At 48.6% G+C, this 14,086-nt stretch overlaps 1 long non-coding RNA gene across 1 annotated transcript; it reads right to left on the minus strand.

Moving 5' to 3' along the window:
* Positions 1 to 3,575: 3,575 nt before the first annotated feature.
* On the minus strand, positions 3,576 to 4,623 carry LOC135916143 (uncharacterized). Its single transcript, XR_010568858.1, has 2 exons — positions 4,525 to 4,623; positions 3,576 to 4,453 (listed from the first exon to the last, which is right to left on the minus strand). It is a non-coding gene; the product is annotated as an uncharacterized lncRNA (long non-coding RNA).
* Positions 4,624 to 14,086: the final 9,463 nt, after the last annotated feature.

Below are 14,086 nucleotides of genomic sequence, written 5' to 3' on the forward strand. Positions count from 1 at the left end.
GGATGTCTCATTTTCCCTTTATTAATAGCCCTGATGGTGCAGACTGATGCAGCCCGCTAAATCTAGCAAGCAAGAAAAGCATTGGCCGCCACAGCATAGGCTACATAGTGTAGCCGTAGTGCGTTAAAATCTAAGCCCGCAGATCTTCAACACTTTTCCTCTGTACATAACGACAGTTTTACAAGTCAAGATAGCAGCAAGCCATACGAGAAATCTAATGGATTAATCTTAGGGCGCAGTGCGCACTGTCTTTTATGTCAAAACCTAAAAATAAGCTTTCCGCACAGTGGGAGAACGTAAAAACACGCTTTGTGTTCTGGAGCAGCAGACTGATATGAGGCCCGTGACCGGAAGTTTCTTAGGGCTCCTCCGTTATTGCGCGAGTCAGGTCAGATGCTGAACACATGTGAGGCAAAATTTTTCCGACGCGATATCGCAGCCTGTGCTGCTGAAAACTACTTTCTCCGCTCACTATAGGCAGTGTGTTATACGGTGATGCCGTTGGCACGCGAAGCTTTAGCGCTGCATGGTTTCCCATATGGCGAGGAGTATATGCGCGCATTAGAACCGCGCGGATATGGTATACACCACCCGTGAAACGTACGGTGCCCAGCAGGTCGCGAGTGCTCGATGTGCCCCCCCCCCTCCCCCCTTTGTGCAGGGGATGGGCTCTTCTGTGACAGTGAAGAAGAGCTCAGCAGGAGCTCCTCTGGCCGCGGATCGCGGTTTGCCGCTGTGTCGGAGCCGTGGTTGTGTCTGCACCGCGAGTTGAACAGGAGCGGACTGCCTGGGTTCGGCACATCAGCTTTTGGCGCGCTGAACAGCCGAGGCTGCTTTGGTTTACACGTGATAGGTCCCCTAAGTTGAATCATGTAGTTGTCGTTGTTGTTGGCGTTGACGATGGTGACGATGCTCGGTATACTAGTACCTCCTTTAAGTCTAGGTGGTGTCAAGTCTCCTAGCCCATGTGAGCTACTTACGTGTTACCGTATACCGTACTCTGTAATAACATTATGCCTGCTTGTGCTTTGCAGAGTAAGTTTACCTTTGCATGTACGACCCCGTCCCCATATATCATTCGTGCATTTTAACGCGATAGCGTTACGTGCCCCGTGTCGCAGGAACTCCGGTGTCGTCGTCCCTCGTCGTAGCCGGCTTTGGTGTCCTGTGAGCGAAAAATATTCTATACTGAACTAAAGTTCTTGTTTCACTAAAGTTGCTCATATCTTGTCGAACATAGTTTACAAAGTTATTCCTCGTAATTTCGAGATTGACAGCCCACAAACAAATATGTCGCGAAACAAAAAACACCGACAGCGCGTACCCTTTATGTTAAATGTTGTGTTAAAAAAGTGCGAAACGATGACAAAAGATCGGCCCGCCCAAGGTGCCGCGTTTCTACCAGAGAGCTCGCTTTCGTGTACATAGCGTTCGCCGCCAGCGTTTCCCGGTAAACATTACGGTTACATAAGCTGCAGTTGGCGGGCAGCGTGAGAAGCAGTTACGGATCTTTGGATGCTATCACTTTCCACTCCTGAAGGCGAAGCTTAAGCGTCCTCCAATTTTTTTCCCCTCGCCAGTACTTTATTGTGCCCACTGCTGTCCAGCTAACGTTCCCATCAGCTTTGAGTCATAGCCCTCCTGTAAGCTGAACGTTCCTTACGGTTCTGGCTGGGTGGGTATCGTCGCATTCCGCTACAATGAATTTTTCTGCAGTGAGCGCAGGTCTCACCGTATTATCAATGTAGGTATGCTCACGTGTGTTCTTCTCCTCAGGCAGCCACTTCGACTCTGAAAAAGCAAGCTCCTCTGTGTTATCGTACCATTTTTTTTTTCTGATCTCTTGTTTGTCGCCTTTGTAAAACGCCATGGAATTTTTTAAACGAAGCTTTCTTTGCCGCTTCCTTCTACTTTTAGGGCGTAGTCTTGCTAAGTGCACAATTTGCAACGTTATTATATTAGCTTCACTAGTAACACTGATTACTTGGGCCTCCTGTTATATGTATGTCACTTGGCTTATCCCCGAATAGACGACTCAGACGATTGGGTATGTACGGCTGGGTATGTGGCCAAATACACAGGCAGAGAAAGAGGCAAGTGAAGTCGGCTACAGAGAAGTGAATAAGAAGTTAGAAAAAAAAAAGCTGAGTGTCGAGAAGGTATACAGTAGAGAGAACAAAATAAGACCGGAGTGTGCTCTGAGCTGGGAGAGCTGAGCTGAATAGGAGCGAAAAAGTGCGCGAAAAAAAATTCTGTAAAAGTCCACCTAGTGGACTGTCCATTTCGGCCGTTCCTGATTGGTTAGGGCCGCTCGTCTCCTCCTCGCTCGTACAGCTGCATCCAATCAGTAGCGGCCGAAATGGACAGTCCACTAGGTGGACTCTTACAGAATACACCCCCAGAACTCATCTCGCGATGACCATCGACGGTAATGCGAATAGCAGTCGCGCAATGCAGCGACAGACCACACTTTTGAAGTCGCGTTTATTTATAGCAAGTGTAGCGGTATAATCCCGAGACTTTCGTTGTTTGGACTATATGTGCCACGTACTTCGATGTCGTCCAACTTTCCTATGGCACTGAGCTTGCCAAGTTAGCCCTTGAGCTTGGAGGCCCGACGACCGCTGTGTGACGCCGACGCAGTGGCGGTGGAATGAGGAAGAAGGAATGTGATGCCGATCGAACACAGAGGCGTATATAACGACGACGGCCTGGCGAAGTGATGAGAATGATAAAACGATTGCGTGACGATAACGGCGCGAAGATGACCGTGTGAAGACAAAGGCTTGGCGACGACGACATTACGAGAGGAAGATATCACGAGGCTGGATTGAGGCAATGGTGCGACCACGAGGCTATCGCGATCTCGAGCACATATCTTGTGGCACAAGCAGGTACACTGTAACATAATTTACACCCTTAAAAGTGAAAAAGGGTGTAAATATGTCTATAACTCACACCCTTATGGTGTTATCCATATAATGGACACCCTAAGGGTGTGAGTTATAGACACCTTTACACCATTTTTCACTTTTTAGGGTGTAAATTATCTTACAGTGTAGACAACTTGAGTCACTGGGTTGGCGTAAGAGGCTAAATTGATAGATAGCCTCAAAACGGCTGAAGTATACATGCAAAGAATGCTATTTATACATTAGAACGCTTCGCGGATTTATGAAAATCTGAGCAACCGATACACCAATGATAGCCGAGCTGTGTCAGCGAGTCCTCGCACCTTTCGGAAGTGTATAGTAAGGGTGTGCTTGCTGGCTGTTCTTATAGAGTATTAGATCCATCACCGACGCCGCATCATACGGCCGCTTCGGGGGCTGCGTTGCTGCGTTGCAACGCAAGCTGCGTTGCTCGACCAAGCTGTCAACTTTCAGTGCCGCAGCGGTATACAAATTCCTGGCTGAGCTGAAACGTGCAGCCGATAGAAGGCGACGGGATAAACGCCGGCTAAAAAATTCGCGCAGCGAAGTTATCCGTTCGGATGAGGCATGCATACGCGAGGTAACTTTTATAATTATTAAGAATTACGTTTGGAACAGAGAAATTCAGAACTTCGAGGCAGGTTACTTTGCTGGCTGCCTTTATTACGTGATACCGGGCACTCCTCCACATGCCAACGTCGGCTTGATTTCACCGGTGACGCACGAAAACGGTAGTGGAAGTTCCCGTAGCAGCGTCGCTGTGGAAAGCTGTCGACATTGACACATCAAGTGGCCACACAAGCACACACGTTCAAAAAATAATAAATAAACAACGTTGTCTATGAAGTTTACAGCAATCGTCGGCTTTGCTAAGTGCCAACAAGTTGCTCTTTCCACGCCAGGTTTATGCACCGCCTTTGTTATCCCGTAGGTCCTGCAGCACTGACTCCAACTCTTCTTCGATGACTGCTCTTACCATCGCTCTAATCAAGTCGCAGAGTTGTTGCAGCCGCTCGCCGTTGACGACAATATCGTCTGGACGCGCGCGGCAGGGCTCCCCTCCAGTCGGTCCTGGTTCAGGCTGAGATGTGCCCTGCCGGTTGGCTTGCGGTGCAGTGCCGTCAGCTGCGTCAAAATCTTGGCTGCAGATGTCACGCGGCTTTCCCGGCATTCCCACTGGTTCGTCGCAGTCGATGCAACAGGCGCCGTTCTTTCCTCCGGCCGCATCTCCGTGTTCTTCGGCTTGAGAACAAGATGGCTGCTTCGCGTCTTCGGGCTCCTTTTCGCTGACCTCAGCGAGACCACTTTTTCGCCCAGAGTTGGTCTGCAAGTTTCCCGGCTGTGTGCTTGTTTCTCCGTTGAGACGGCGTACTTCGGCTGTGATGGCTCCTGCTGTGGCTGTTCCAGTTTTCTCCGTTCCACGTCGGGATGGCTCCTGCAGTTGTTATGGTGTTACCTCGTCCCCATGTTGGCTGTGCTGTTTGTCCATGTCTTCTCGGAGGACGATATCCGCGAGGTGCCTGGAATCGTTGCTGTCTGACTAAAAGCGGTATAGAGGCTCACGTTCGAAAACGGTGCCGGCAGTGCTTACAGGATCGTTGAGAGCTGAGGCGACGTGGCGTTCTCGTGGAACGGGAGCTCGGACAATTGAGGATGATGATGATGGTGGTGATTATGATGATGATGATATTGATATGAAGGAAGGCAAGGCAATTGCGCACTCGACACACTCTGACTCGTTGTCTTTCTTTTCTTTCTTTATAATAATAATAATAATAATAATAATAATAATAATAATAATAATAATAATAATAATAATAATAATAATAATAATGATGATGATGATGATGATGATGATGATGATGATATTTGTGGCACATAACCAACGTTAGGGAGCAGCCAAAGGCAGAGCGGCACGATGGAGAAAAAATTATTTGGATGTTATAAATTTGCACAGAATTTAATTCAACATAGTTATTCTCGTGACACGCGCGCGCTGGCGATTTCATCAATTTCTTGCTCAATTTCGTGGCGCTGTGCTCATAATTTCTGCGTCGTCGTCTTTGACTTGGATGTCACAGCTTCGGCTTCACAATTGTGTTTTCGTTCTTTTTTTATTTCCCTGATATTCACTGTTCTGTGTTCTGCAAACTTCTTTTTTTCTTTTGATACAAGTCTAGCGACACCCAACTTAATTGTGCTTCGTTCCAATATAACCTAAATTTATAAAATTTCTTGTGCTCAGGTGCTGCCCCACTTTTCGGCCAATCCGATTCCCCAGTGTGGGCAGGTATACTATAGCCACATAAGGATCTACCCTATATACTATTTGCTGCACTTGACCGCGGCAGTGAAAAACCGCGCTCTTTTTCCGAACGCAATCTTTGTTGAAAAGATCGAGTGCCTCGATTTCTTGAAGCAAAAGTCGCACCGTCTCATGCCACGGAGCAGGACAGATGCAGTATTTCTAGTCGTTGTCTGACAGCGGCACTTCGATTACTCGCAAGCCGGACGCTACTGTACGTTTCCTTTTTTTTTTTTCAAATTTCGGTGGCTTCTTGTTTTCGGCACGATAAAGGAGTCCTGCGGGAAACAGCCGAACCGAAGAAAACTAAGATAAAACAAATGTTCTAGTCAAGTTTTCGAATGTGTTCTAGAACAGGCTACTGACCTATTGATAGATAGCCTCAAAACGGCTGAAGTATACATGCAAAGAATGCTATTTACATTAAAATGCTTCACGGATTTATGAAAATCTGAGCAACCGATACACCAAAGATAGCCAAGCTGTGTCAGCGAGTCGTCGCACCTTTCGGAAGTATATAGTAAGTTTGTGCTTGCTGGCTGTTCTTATAGACTATTATATCCATCCTGTCCGTTGCCTACAAACTATTTACTAAGGTAATCGCAAATAGAATCAGGAACACCTTAGACTTCTGTCGAGCAAAGGACCAGGCAGGATTCCGTAAAGGCTATTCAACAATAGATCATATTCACACTATCAATCAGGTGATAGAGAAATGTGCGGAATATAACCAACCCTTATATATAGCTTTCATTGATTACGAGAAAGCGTTTGATTCTGTCGAAACCTGTGTAGACGAGCCGTATGTAAAAATACTGAAAGATATCTATAGCGGCTCCACAGCCACCGTAGTCCTCCATAAAGCAAACAACAAAATCCCAATAAAGAAAGGCGTCAGGCAGGGAGATACGATCTCTCCAATGCTATTCACAGCATGCTTACAGGAGGTATTCATAGACATGGATTGGGAAGAATTGGGGATAAAAGTTAATGGAGAGTACCTAAGTAACTTGCGATTCGCTGATGATATTGCCTTGCTTAGTAACTCAGGGGACCAACTGCAATGCATGCTCACTGACCTGGAGAGGCAAAGCAGAAGAGTGGGTCTAAAAATTAATCTGCAGAAAACTAAAGTAATGTTTAACAGTCTCGGAAGAGAACTGCAATTTACAATAGGCAGCGAGGCACTGGAAGTCGTAAGGGAATACACCTGCTTGGGGCAGGTAGTGACGGCGGATCCGGATCATGAGACTGAAATAATCAGAAGAATAAGAATGGGCTGAGGTGCGTTTGGCAGGCACTCTCAGATCATGAACAGCAGGTTGCCATTATCCCTCAAGAGAAAATTATATAATAGCTGTGTCTTACCAGTACTCACCTACGGGGCAGAAACCTGGAGGCTTACGAAAAGAGTTCTACTCTAATTGAGGACGACGCAACGAGCTATGGAAAGAAGAATGATAGGTGTAACGTTAAGGGATAAGAAAAGAGCAGATTGGGTGAGGGAACAAACGCGAGTTAATGACATCTTAGTTAAAATCAAGAAAAAGAAATGGGCATGGGCAGGACATGTAATGAGGAGGGAAGATAACCGATGGTCATTAAGGGTTACGGACTAGATCCCAAGGGAAGGGAAGCGCAGCAGGGGGCGGCAGAAAGTTAGGTGGGCGGATGAGATTAAGAAATTTGCAGGGACGGCATGGCCACAATTAGTACATGACCGGGGTTGTTGGAGAAATATGGGAGAGGCCTTTGCCCTGCAGTGGGCGTAACCAGTCTAATGATGATGATGATGATGATGATGATATCCATCACCGACGCCGCATCATACGGCCGTTTCGGGGGCTCTCACGCAAGCTGCGTTGCTGGACCAAGCTGTCAGCTTTCAGCGCCGCAGCCGTACAAATTCATGGCTGAGCTGAAACGCGCAGCCGATAGAAGGCGACGGCATAAACACCGGCTAAAAAAAATCGCGCAGCGAAGTTATCTGTTCGGGTGAGGCATGCATACGGAAGGTAACTTTTATAATTATTAAGAATTACGTTTCGAATAGAAAAATTCATAACTTCGAGGCCGGTTACTTTGCTGGCTGCCTTTATCACGTCATACCGGGCACTCCTCCACATGCCAACGTCGGCTTGATTTCACCGGTGACGCACGAAAACGGTAGTGGAAGTTCCCGTAGCAGCGTCGCTGTGGAAAGCTGTCGACATTTACACATCAAGTGGCCACACAAGCACGCACGTTCAAAAAATAAAAAATAAACAACGTTGTCTATGACGTTTACAGCAATTGTCGGCTTTGCTAAGTGCCAACAAGTTGCTCTTTCCACGCCAGGTTTATGCACCGCCTTTGTTATCCCGTAGGTCCTGCAGCACTGACTGCAACTCTTCTTCGATGACTGCTCTTACCATCGCTCTAATCAAGTCGCAGAGTTGTTGCAGCCGCTCGCCGTTGACGACAATATCGTCTGGACGCGCGCGGCAGGGCTCCCCTCCAGTCGGTCCTGGTTCAGGCTGAGATGTGCCCTGCCGGTTTGCTTGCGGTGCAGTGCCGTCAGCTGCGTCAAAATCTTGGCTGCAGATGTCACGCGGCTTTCCCGGCATTCCCACAGGTTCGTCGTAGTCGATGCCACAGGCGCCGTTCATTCCTCCGGCGCCATCTCCGTGTTCTTCGGCTTGAGAACAAGATGGCTGCTTCGCGTCTTCGGGCTCCTTTTCGCTGGCCTCAGCGGGACCATTTTTTCGCCCAGAGTTGGTCTGCAAGTTTCCCGGCTGTGCACTTGCTTCGCCGTTGAGACGGCGTACTTCGGCTGTGATGGCTCCTGCTGTGGCTGTTCCAGTTTTCTCCGTTCCACGTCGGGATGGCTCCTGCAGTTGTCCCGGTGTTACCTCGTCCCCGTGTTGACTGTGCTGTTTGTCCATGTCTTCTCGGAGGGCGATAGCCGCGTGGTGCCTGGAATCGTTGTTGTCTGACTAAAAGCGGTATAGAAGCTCACGTTCGAAAACGGTGCCGGCAGTGCTTACAGGATCGTTGAGAGCTGAGGCGACGTGGCGTTCTCGTGGAACGGGAGCTCGGACAATTGAGGATGATGATGATGATGATGGTGGCGATGATGATGATGATGATGATGATATTGATATAAAGGAAGGCAAGACAATTGCGCACTCGACACACTCTGACTCGTTGTCTTTCTTTTCTTTCTTTAGGATAATAATAATAATAATAATAATAATAATAATAATAATAATAATAATGGTTCAATATTTGTGGCACATAACCAACGTTAGGGAGCAGTCGGCAGGGCGGCACGAAGTAGAAAAAATTATTTGGATGTTATAAATTTGCACAGAATTTAATTCAATATAGTTATTCTCGTGACACGCGCGCGCTGGCGATTTCATCAATTTCTTGCTCAATTTCGTGGCGCTGTGCTCATAATTTCTGCGTCGTCGTCTTTGACTTGGATGTCACAGCTTCGGCTTCACAATTGCGTTTTCGTTCTTTTTTTATTTCCGTGATATTCGCTGTTCTGTGTTCTGCAAACTCTTTTTTTTTCTTTTGATACAAGGCTAGCGACGCCCAACTTAATTGTGCTTCGTTTCATTATAACCTAAGTTTATAAGACTTCTTGTGCTCAGGTGCTGCCCCACTTTTTGGCCAATCCGATTCCCCAGTGTGGGCACGTGTGGGCCCGAGCACTCATCAAGACTGCTTTGCACAACCCAGAGCTCGCGTCCTTTGTCGACGCGGCGCGGTATCCGGGATCAAACTCCTACGTGGCCGCGGTGGTTGACCCCCAGGGCAAGATCCTGAATGCGGCGTCTATACAACGCTCGACGGCGTCCGTCGCAGAGCAAGTCGCAGTGGCGCTGGCTCTGTGCGAACCCGGGCGCACGCATATCTTCACAGACTCCAGGTCGGCGGCGATGGCCTTCCTCGCCGGCTCGGTCTCGGCCGAGGCTGCAGCAGTGCTGAGGACCCGCAAGACAGGCACGGCCCGTCACGTCATCACTCGGTTCCCGGCTCACATGGGCCGGAACGTCTCCCTGGCTCGATCAACCCGAATGAGCTGGCCCACGACCAGGCGCGAGGTCTCATCAACCGCGCCGGTCCGAGGGGCCCAGCTTCGCAGGGGATCGACCGAACCACGGACCCGCTGCTAACTTTCCACGAGATAACTGCTCACTACCAGCTGGGACGCAGACAGTTTCCGGCTCCTCACACGAAGCTAGGCAGACCCGAGGCGTCGGTGCTGAGAATGCTGCAGACGGGCTCCTTTCCGTCTCGCTCAAGGCTGAGCCACTACACTCCGGCTGTGGATCCCCGCTGCCCAGACTGCGGCGAGGAACGATCCACTTTGAACCACATCCTGTGGCAATGTTCTGTGTTGCGCCACTCGCCTTTCAACAGGCAAGAAGATTGGGATGAAGCCGTCAAGAGCGACAACCTTCAAGTCCAACTTCGGGCTGTCCAAAGGGCCTGCGCCATTGCTGAAGATCACGGTCTTCCGCCCCCGGCGCGGGTGCGGCCCGCTACTACGACAACGTAGTCCCTTCGGACCAATTAAAGTTTCTTGTCTCTCTGTCTGTCTGGGCACGTATAATATAGCCACATAAGGATCTACCCTATATACTATGTGCTGCACTTGACCGCGGCAGTGAAAAACCGCGCTCTTTTTCCGAACGCAAGCTTTGTTGAAAAGATCGAGTGCCTCGATTTCTTGAAGCAAAAGTAGCACCGTCTCATGCCACGGAGCAGGACAGATGCAGTATTTCTAGTCGTTGTCTGACAGCGGCACTTCGATTACTCACAAGTTGGACGCTACTGTCCGTTTCCTTTTTTTTTTTCAAATTTCGGTGGCTTCTTGTTTTCGGCACGATAAAGGAGTCCTGCGGGAAACAGCCGAACCGAAGAAAACTAAGCAAAAACAAATGTTCTAGTCAAGTTTTCGAATGTGTTCTAGAACAGGCTATTGACCTATTGATAGATAGCCTCAAAACGGCTGAAGTATACATGCAAAGAATGCTATTTATACATTAAAATGCTTCGCGGATTTGTGCAAATCTGAGCAACCGGTATACCAAAGATAGCCAAGCTGTGTCAGCGAGTCCTCGCACCTTTCGGAAGTATACAGTAAGGTTGTGCTTGCTGGCTGTTCATATAGAGTATTAGATCCATCACCGACGCCGCACCACACGGCCGCTTCGGGGGCTCTCACGCAAGCTGCGTTGCTGGAACAAGCTGTCAGCTTTGAGCGCCGCAGGCGTTCAAATTCCTGGCTCAGCTGAAACGTGCAGCAGATAGAAGGCGATGGCATAAACGCCGGCTAAAAAAAATCGCGCAGCGAAGTTATCCGTTCGGATGAGGCATGCATACGCAAGGTAACTTTTATAATTATTAAGAATTACGTTTCGAATAGAGAAATTCAGAATTTCGAGGCAGGTTACTTTGCTGGCTGCCTTTATTACGTGATACCGCGGGCACTCCTCCACATGCCAACGTCGGCTTGATTTCACCGGTGACGCACGAAAACGGTAGTGGAAGTTCCCGTAGCAGCGTCGCTGTGGAAAGCTGTCGACATTGACACATCAAGTGGCCACACAAGCACACAAGCACACACGTTCAAAAAATAATAAATAAACAACGTTGTCTATGAAGTTTACAGCAATCGTCGGCTTTGCTAAGTGCCAACAAGTTGCTCTTTCCACGCCAGGTTTATGCACCGCCTTGCTTATTCCGTAGGTCCTTCAGCAATGACTGCCACCTTTCGTCGACGACTGCGCTTATCATCGCTCTGAGCAAGTCGTCGCAGAGTTGTCGCACCTGCTCGTCGCTGAGGACAGTACCGTCTGGACGCGCGCGGCAGGGCTCCTCTCCGGTCGGTCCTGGTTCAGGATGAGATGTGCCCGGACAGTTGGCTTGCGGCGCGGTGCCGTCAGCTGCGTCAAAATCTTGGCTGCAGATGTCACGCGGCTTTCCCGACATTCCCACAGGTTCGTCGCAGTCGATGCAACAGGCGCCGTTCATTCCTCCGGCGCCATCTCCGTGTTCTTCGGCTTGAGACCGAGATGGCTGCTTCGTGTCTTCGGGCTCCTTTTCGCTGGCCTCAGCGGGACCATTTTTTCGCCCAGAGTTGGTCTGCAAGTTTCCCGGCTGTACACTTGCTTCGCCGTTGAGACGGCGTACTTCGGCTGTGATGGCTCCTGCTGTGGCTGTTCCAGTTTTCTCCGTTCCACGTCGGGATGGCTCCTGCAGTTGATCCGGTGTTACCTCCTCCCCGTGTTGACTGTGCTGTTTTTCCATGTCTTCTCGGAGGGCGATAGCCGCGTGGTGCCTGGAGTCGTTGTTGTCTGACTAAAAGCGGTATAGAAGCTCACGTTCGAAAACGGTGCCGTCAGTGCTTACAGGATCGCTGAGAGCTGAGGCGACGTGGCGTTCTCGTGGAACGTGAGCTCGGACAATTGAGGTTGATGATGATGATGGTGGCGATTATGATGATGATGATATTGATATAAAGGAAGGCAAGACGCACTCGGCACACGCCGACTCGTTGTCTTTCTTTTCTTTCCTTTAGAATGATGATGATGATGATGATGATGATGATGATGATGATGGGTCAATATTTGTGGCACATAACCAATGTTAGGGAGCGGTCAAAGGCAGGGCGGCACGAAGGAAAAGAAATTATTTGGATGTTATAAATTTGCACAGAATTTAATTCAGAAGGGTGGTTTCTCGTGACACGCGCTTGCTTGCGATTTCATGTTTCTTCTTCAATTTCGTGGCGCTGTGCTCATAATTTCTGCGTCGTCGTCTTCGGCTTGGATGTGACAGTTTCGGTTACCGAAATTGTGTTTTCGTGTTTTCTTTTTATTTTCTTGATATTCACTGTTCTGTGTACTGCAAACTCCTTTTTTTTGTTTTGATAAGAGCCTATAGTGACACGCAACTTAATTGTGCTTCGTTCCATACCTAAATATACTTCAATTTTTTGTGCTCAGGTGTTGCATGCCCGACTTTTTGACCAATCCAATTCCCCAGTGTGGGCACGTATACTGTTGCCACATAAGGATCTACCCTATATACTGTATGCTGCACTTTCACCGTGGCAATGAATAACCGCGCCCTTTTTCCGAACACAATCTTTGTTGAAAAGATCGTGTGCCTGGATTTCTTGAAGCAAGAGTCGCACCACTCATGCCATGGAGCGCACGACCGATGCAGTATTTTTCGTGTTTGTCTGATAGCGGCACTTCGATTACTTGCAAGGCGGACGCTACCATACCTTTCTTTTTTCTTCAAATTTCGATGGCTTCTTGTTTTCGGCACGATAGAAGAGTCCCGCGGAAAATAGGCGAACCGAAGAAAACTAAGCAAAAACAAATGTTTTAGTGAAGTTTTCGAATGCGTTCTAGAACAGACTCTTGACCTATTTGTCGGAAATACTATAGCAATTTGAGGTTAGCGAATGAAACATGACGACTAGCACATAACAATGTAGGCTGGGTGCGGATCGATCAATATCGCCTGAACTCAGCTTTTTTTTTTTGGGGGGGGGGGGGAGGGGGTGACGTCACGGGGAAATACACGGGCTATATGTGAGTCGCCGCGCTGGAAGCTTGCCTCGGAAATATTTTCGACCACTTGGGACTCTTTAGCTGGCGCTTTTCGACTGAACTATATACACGAGCGTTTTTGGCCCCCATCGGCAGAATTGCCGTGGTTGAACGCGGTTAAACCAAGTTTGTCGAGCGATAGCACGGTTTTGCTTGCTTTGGGAAATGACGCAGGCGTTGCTCGGCGCCGTCAGCAACTACGATTGCACCACAACATAGAGTTTCCTACAAGAATTACTAGAGGGAACTCTGGCGCTAGTCTCTACGGGAGCTGCAATGGCAGCGGTTGTCCCAGCATGGGAATTATGGGAAGTACATGGATTTGCCTAAACTTCGTCCTTTTGGCTTCAAACGGCTTTGTGACTTTGTAAACTCGTCATTTTCAACAGTTTATTGCGTAAAAAATAATTAAATAAACATCATTAAAATTGCCCGACGGCAGGATTCGAACACAAGGACTCTAGTACAGAAGCCTGATATTGAAACCATTAAGCCACGGATGCATGAATCGACAAGCGAATGAAACGCACTTATGAACTTATCGCGGGCATGCCAGTGCTTTGAGACGCTAGAGACGCTTGGCGCGTTTCGATTTGGGCACATAGACAAGCTCAATCGTTGCAATTGATAGCAATTGTACGCGTTCCCGGCGTCTTCTGCACTTCGAAGAATATAGATTGCGCTGAAATATACGACAATAAGATTTATAAAGCGTAATATACAAAGCCACAAGAACGTCTGAATCCATAAGCACGAAGATCAGACAAATCCGTGTACTTCCCATCATTCCCATGGTAGGACAACGACTGCAGCGCCAGAGTTCCCTCTAGTAATTTTTGTAGGAAACTCTATGCACCACAACACACAGACGCTGCTCGGTGCGGCAGCAGCAGCGAGCGAAGTGACCTTCGTGCTGTGTCTCGTTCAACGAAGCGTCGAAAGCACAGCGCATATACGAAGCATTACCAGCACTCGGAGCACTTTGTACACATCGCAGATCGCTTGAAAGATATCGGCGCTCACGTGGCGTACGCGGAGGCCGCTCGTGCAGTGGCAGGCCAAGGCCCAAACAATGAAATGTTCCTTTCCTTCGACCACTTCCTAACCTCACGTGAGGCCTCCTTACAGCAAAGGACCGATGGAGGAAGCAAGCGTACTCTGAAAGCTCCCTTCGCCCGTCCTTACGTTAGGAACGGTTGCCGCATGCCTGGGTACGACATGATCTCTTA

The sequence above is a fragment of the Dermacentor albipictus genome, chromosome 5 (assembly GCF_038994185.2).
Source record: "Dermacentor albipictus isolate Rhodes 1998 colony chromosome 5, USDA_Dalb.pri_finalv2, whole genome shotgun sequence".
Lineage (NCBI taxonomy): Eukaryota > Metazoa > Arthropoda > Arachnida > Ixodida > Ixodidae > Dermacentor > Dermacentor albipictus.